This window comes from Neofelis nebulosa, chromosome 15 (genome assembly GCF_028018385.1).
Source record: "Neofelis nebulosa isolate mNeoNeb1 chromosome 15, mNeoNeb1.pri, whole genome shotgun sequence".
NCBI lineage: Eukaryota > Metazoa > Chordata > Mammalia > Carnivora > Felidae > Neofelis > Neofelis nebulosa.
In genome coordinates, this window is record NC_080796.1 from 58,537,688 (window position 1) to 58,542,697 (window position 5,010).

The 5,010-nt window shown below is 36.5% G+C and overlaps 1 pseudogene; it reads right to left on the minus strand.

Annotated features, from left to right (window-relative positions):
- Positions 1 to 261: 261 nt before the first annotated feature.
- Positions 262 to 1,751, minus strand: LOC131495792 (translin-associated protein X-like; annotated as a pseudogene).
- Positions 1,752 to 5,010: the final 3,259 nt, after the last annotated feature.

Sequence of the window (5,010 nt, forward strand, 5' to 3'; positions counted from 1 at the left end):
AGGGAGACACAGAATCTGAAATAGGCTCCAGGCTCTGAGCTGTCAGCACAGAGCACGACGCGGGGCTCGAACCCACGGACCATGAGATCATGACCTGAGCTGAAGTCGGCCGCTTAACCGACTGAGCCACCCAGGCGCCCCCTTTTTTTTTTTTTAATTTTTAACATTTCTATATAAAAACCACAATAAACTCAAGTGAAATACTAAATAATAGTCTTACAAACTGATCTCTCAAGAGAATAAAAACTGAAGTACGGTATTCTAAGAAATGCCCTTATCTTGATCAATCATTTCTGTTTTAACTGAAAAGACATATGCCAGCATATGTTCTGGAATTTCTGAACCTCTGACTTTAAAGGCATAACCAAGTATTATCCACTTTGGCCAAACTTTGTCTCAAGGTATACAGCTTCTTAGAAACTGCATAAAGTCCATATTGCCAGTGAATAAAAACCCATCATAAACCTGATGTAAAAACTGGCTCACCTCAAAAGGGGGTGTCAATGTCCCCCTTTCCCCATCTGTTAATACACATCTGCATCAACTCTCCAGTTAAATGAGCCACTCCCAGAAGGTAATCAACAGGGGTGATTTTTAGTTTCCAAGTCCCAAACTGCTTATCCTGTGCATCAAAGGAGGGGGTCTCATTTTCTTTTTCATATTATTCTCTGGTAAATATCAATTATTTAATTTCATCCATATTGGTAAGTGATCATGTTCTGATGAGGTGTTGAAAAGAGATAATGTCCACATATTCCTTCAGTCCTATAGTAACAGCTCTATGGAATTGATGCATGTCTTCTCCTGAGAGCTTTTGAGCTACTTGTAACACCTTTTGTCTAATACCATCCAATTTAATTTCCAAGTCAGTCAATATTTCTTCCATATCAGGAGAACTCGTAAGCCAATGGAGATGAAAAATTGTCCTTCTATGTTTAACAGTTATATCTCCATAAAGTTTCACAAGTCTCTCTTATTTGTCATGTTTTGCATCAAGTTTCTGCTGAAATGATTTGAAGGCCAATATCATAGGTGCAGGTGAATGAACATCCTTCCCTTCTCTTCTCTGGTTATGTGGGGAACTGTTATGCTTCCCTTTCCTGAACCTCCTGATCCTTCTTTGCTGCTCATGTTGGCATGGCCTACAGTGAGATGAGCAGAGACTGAGGGCCTTGGAGCCAGTGGAGTGTGTAAGGTGCTGGCTGGAGAGCCTGTTGAGTAGCCCTCTGCAGCAAGCCAAGACAACGCAATTTATTAATTTACTGATGTAAATAACACACACACACACACACACACACACACACACACACACTTGGCATAACTCCTAATGATATGCTGTATTCTTATGATGAATTTTGAAAACCAACCATATTAACTTTAGGAACAGTGGTAAATCTTGGTGTTTGGTTTTATGTTTAAAGACTAAAGGCTCTTGGTATTTAGTTTTATGTTTACTTGGCTAGGACTTATGTTGTGTTTAAATCTGCTCTAGCTGCAGATGTCAGAAACTAAAATTCCTTTTGCAGCTTTTGTCTCCTCTGTTGTCTTGGATTTTCCTTGAGACTCCTTTTTGAATAGGGTCTGAGTCTTACAATTCTTTTCAGCCTCAATTCCCAGGTAGCATATAGAAGCCTGTTGATGTGGCAGTAAGATGTGGGGCAAGAGAAATGTTCTCTAGTGGTAAGATCAAATTGGGTCATTTTCTGGTATGTCTATGTCCCTGAACTGTGATCTTCACAGGTGCTACTCAGCCTTTTCTTTCTCTTTTTCTTTTCTTTTCTTTTCTTTTCTTTTCTTTTCTTTTCTTTTCTTTTCTCTTTCCTTTCCTTTCCTTTCCTTTCCTTTCCTTTTTCTTCCTTCTTCCTTTCCTGTTTTCTTTCTTTCTCTCTTTCTTTCTTTCTTTCTTTCTTTCTTTCTTTCTTTCTTTCTTTCTTTTCTTTTCTTTCATTTTTTTTTCCCCCACCTTAAGTGACACAGGAAGGCTGGGGCCTGGAGGGCGGGGGATGGGTATTTCCCTTACTTCACACTGGTAAAATAATTTCCATTATGGACATGCCTTTATTAAAGAGAGAGACTTCTCTGAGCATACTCAAAAATGATACTTTCCCTTATCCCTGTTGCGGAGGGATATTTCTCAGATCTTCACAGTGAGAACCTGGCAAGGCCCTTGGAGGGAAAACTACAAAAGTGCAGGAGATCCTTGGGGCGGATTTTCCTGAAGTTTTTATATCTCAAGATAGTCAACACTAGCCTCTAGCAATTAGTCAACTGTCCTTTATGACTACTAATGCTGACTCAAGTGGCTGTTTCTGCTTCTGATAAACTATAAGCTTTGCATCTGATGGCTTTCTTTCCAATTTCTCAGGGCAATGGTTTGCCCTGTGGCCTTGATCATCTGATGGATCTAAGAGAGTTGGTTTGTTTTTGTTTTTTTTTTTCTTCAGCTTTGTGTGTGTGTGAGAGAGAGAGAGGGAGAGAGAGAGGGAGAGAGAGAGGGAGAGAGAGAGAGAGAGAGTGAGAGCAGGAGCACAAGAGAGCGGCAGAGAGAGAGAGAGAATTTTTTAAAATTTTTTTATCATTTTATTTATTTTTGAGAGACAGAGCATGAATCGGGGAGGGACAGAGAGAGAGGGAGACACAGAATCTGAAGCAGGCTCCAGGCTCTGAGTTGTCAGCACAGAGCCTGATGTGGGGTTCCAACTCAGGAGCCGTGAGATCATGACCTGAACCAAAGTTGGACACAACCAACTGAGCCACTCAGGGGCCCTGAGAGAGAAAAACTTAACCAGGCTCCTCACCAAGCATGGAGTCTAATATAGGCTCATCTCATGACCGTGAATTCATGACCTGAGCAGAAATCAAGAGCCAGACAATCAACCAACTGAAACACCCAGGTGCCCCTGGGGTGATGTCTTAAGAATCACTGTAAAATTTATGAGTTTTAAGTATAATATCACTCACATTTATAATTATTGCCAGAAAACTAAAGAAGAATTTAAATCTGAAATTAAATAAATCAAGGTAACTTATCCAAAAATGTTTATTAAAATTTTACCTGCAGATTTTATTCCAAAACAAACTTACATGATGGCATTTTATTTAAACTTTTGAAATAGGAAGAATGCTAATTACTGTGGTATTTTTAGTTACATTGGAAAAGGTAGTACAGTAACAATCAGAACACTGTTTTGATAACATTTTGAAGTAGTTATAAAATGTGTCAAACGTTTTCTGATATAAATTTGAATTTTTGAGAAACAATAAACTTTTTAAAGACAAATACATCATATAAAGATAAAAAGTATTATAAACTTTCTAAATACTGAAAACATATATTTTTATTTCCTATGTTTTTATTCTATATATGTATGAAATGACTTTGTATATTAGATGTCATCTAAAAAAATTCTCAGTTTGTTATATTTTCTCCAATATCTTTACAGTGTTATTATGCTAGTACTACTGAGAAGGTGATCTTAATATAATTAGTGTTCTATGAAAATAAAGTGAGATTCACAGATTCAAAATTATTTTCCTTCTAACATCCAAGAGTATTTGTTGAGGGTTTTTATCATGAATGTTATAAAATGGATGTTATAGTTTGTTAAATGCTTTTTCTGCCTCTATTAAAATGATCATATGGTTCTCATCTTTTCTTTTATTAATTTGGTGTACCAGGTTGATTGATTTGTGAATAATGACCCATCTTTGCAACCAAAGAATAAATCCCTCTTGATCATGATGAATAATTCTTTTAATGTATTGTTGGATTCAGTTTGCTATTATTTTATTGAGTATTTTTGCATCCATGTTTATCAGTGATATTGACCTGTAGTTCTCTCTCATAGTGGAGTCGTTACCTGGTTTTGGTATCGGCATAATGCTGATCTCATAGAATAAACTGGAGGTTTTCCTTTCTTTTTTATTTTTTTGGAATAGTTTGAGAAGAATAGGTATTAACTCTTCTTTAAATGTTTAGTAGAATTCACCTATGAAGCCATCTGGCCCCGGACTTCTGCTTGTTGGGAGTTTTTTTGATTACTGATTCAATTTCTTTGTTGATTATTAGTCTTTTCAAGTTTTCTATTTATTCCCGTTTCAGTTTTGGTTCTTTATATGTTTCTAGGAATTTATCCATTTACACTAGGTTGTCCTTTTTGTTGGCATATAGTTTTTCAAAATATTATTATTATTGTTTGTATCTGTGGTATTGTTATTTCTCTTCTCTCATTTCTGATTCTACTGATTTGGGTCCTTTATCTTTTCTTTTTGGTAAGTCTGGCTAGAGGTCTACCAATTTTATTTCAAAGAACAAGCTCCTGGTTTCACTTATTTGTTCTACTGTTTTTGTTGTTGTTGTTTTAGTTTCTGTATCATTTATTTATGCTCAAATCTTTATTATTTCCTTACTTCTACTGGCTTTCGGCTTCATTTTTTTAGAGGGAACATATATCAACATAATAAAGTCCATATACAAAAAACCCACAGCTAATATCGTCCTCAATGGGGAAAAACTGAAGAGTTTTTTAGGAAGAGGACAAGGATGTCCACCTTAACCACTGTTATTTAACACAGTACTGGAAATTTCTAGCCACAACAGTCAGACAACAAAGTCTGATGGCTGTCAACAAAAGACAAAGATTAGTTGGCCTGTCATTTTCAAATAGTTAAAGCTTAATTTCTTCCTTGCCAATTTGGATGCTTTTATTTCTTTTTGTTGTCTGATTGCTGTGGCTAGAAATTTCCAGTACTGTGTTAAATAACAGTGGTTAGAGTGGACATCCTTGTCCTCTTCCTGACCCTATGACCCAGCAACAGCACTGCTAGGGATTTACCCAAAGGATACAGGAATGCTGATGCATAGGGGCACTTGTACCCCAATGTTTATAGCAGCACTTTCAACAATAGCCAAATTATGGAAAGAGCCTAAATGTCCATCAACTGATGAAAGGATAAAAAAGTTGTGGTTGATATATACAATGAAATACTACTTGGCAATGAGAAAGAATG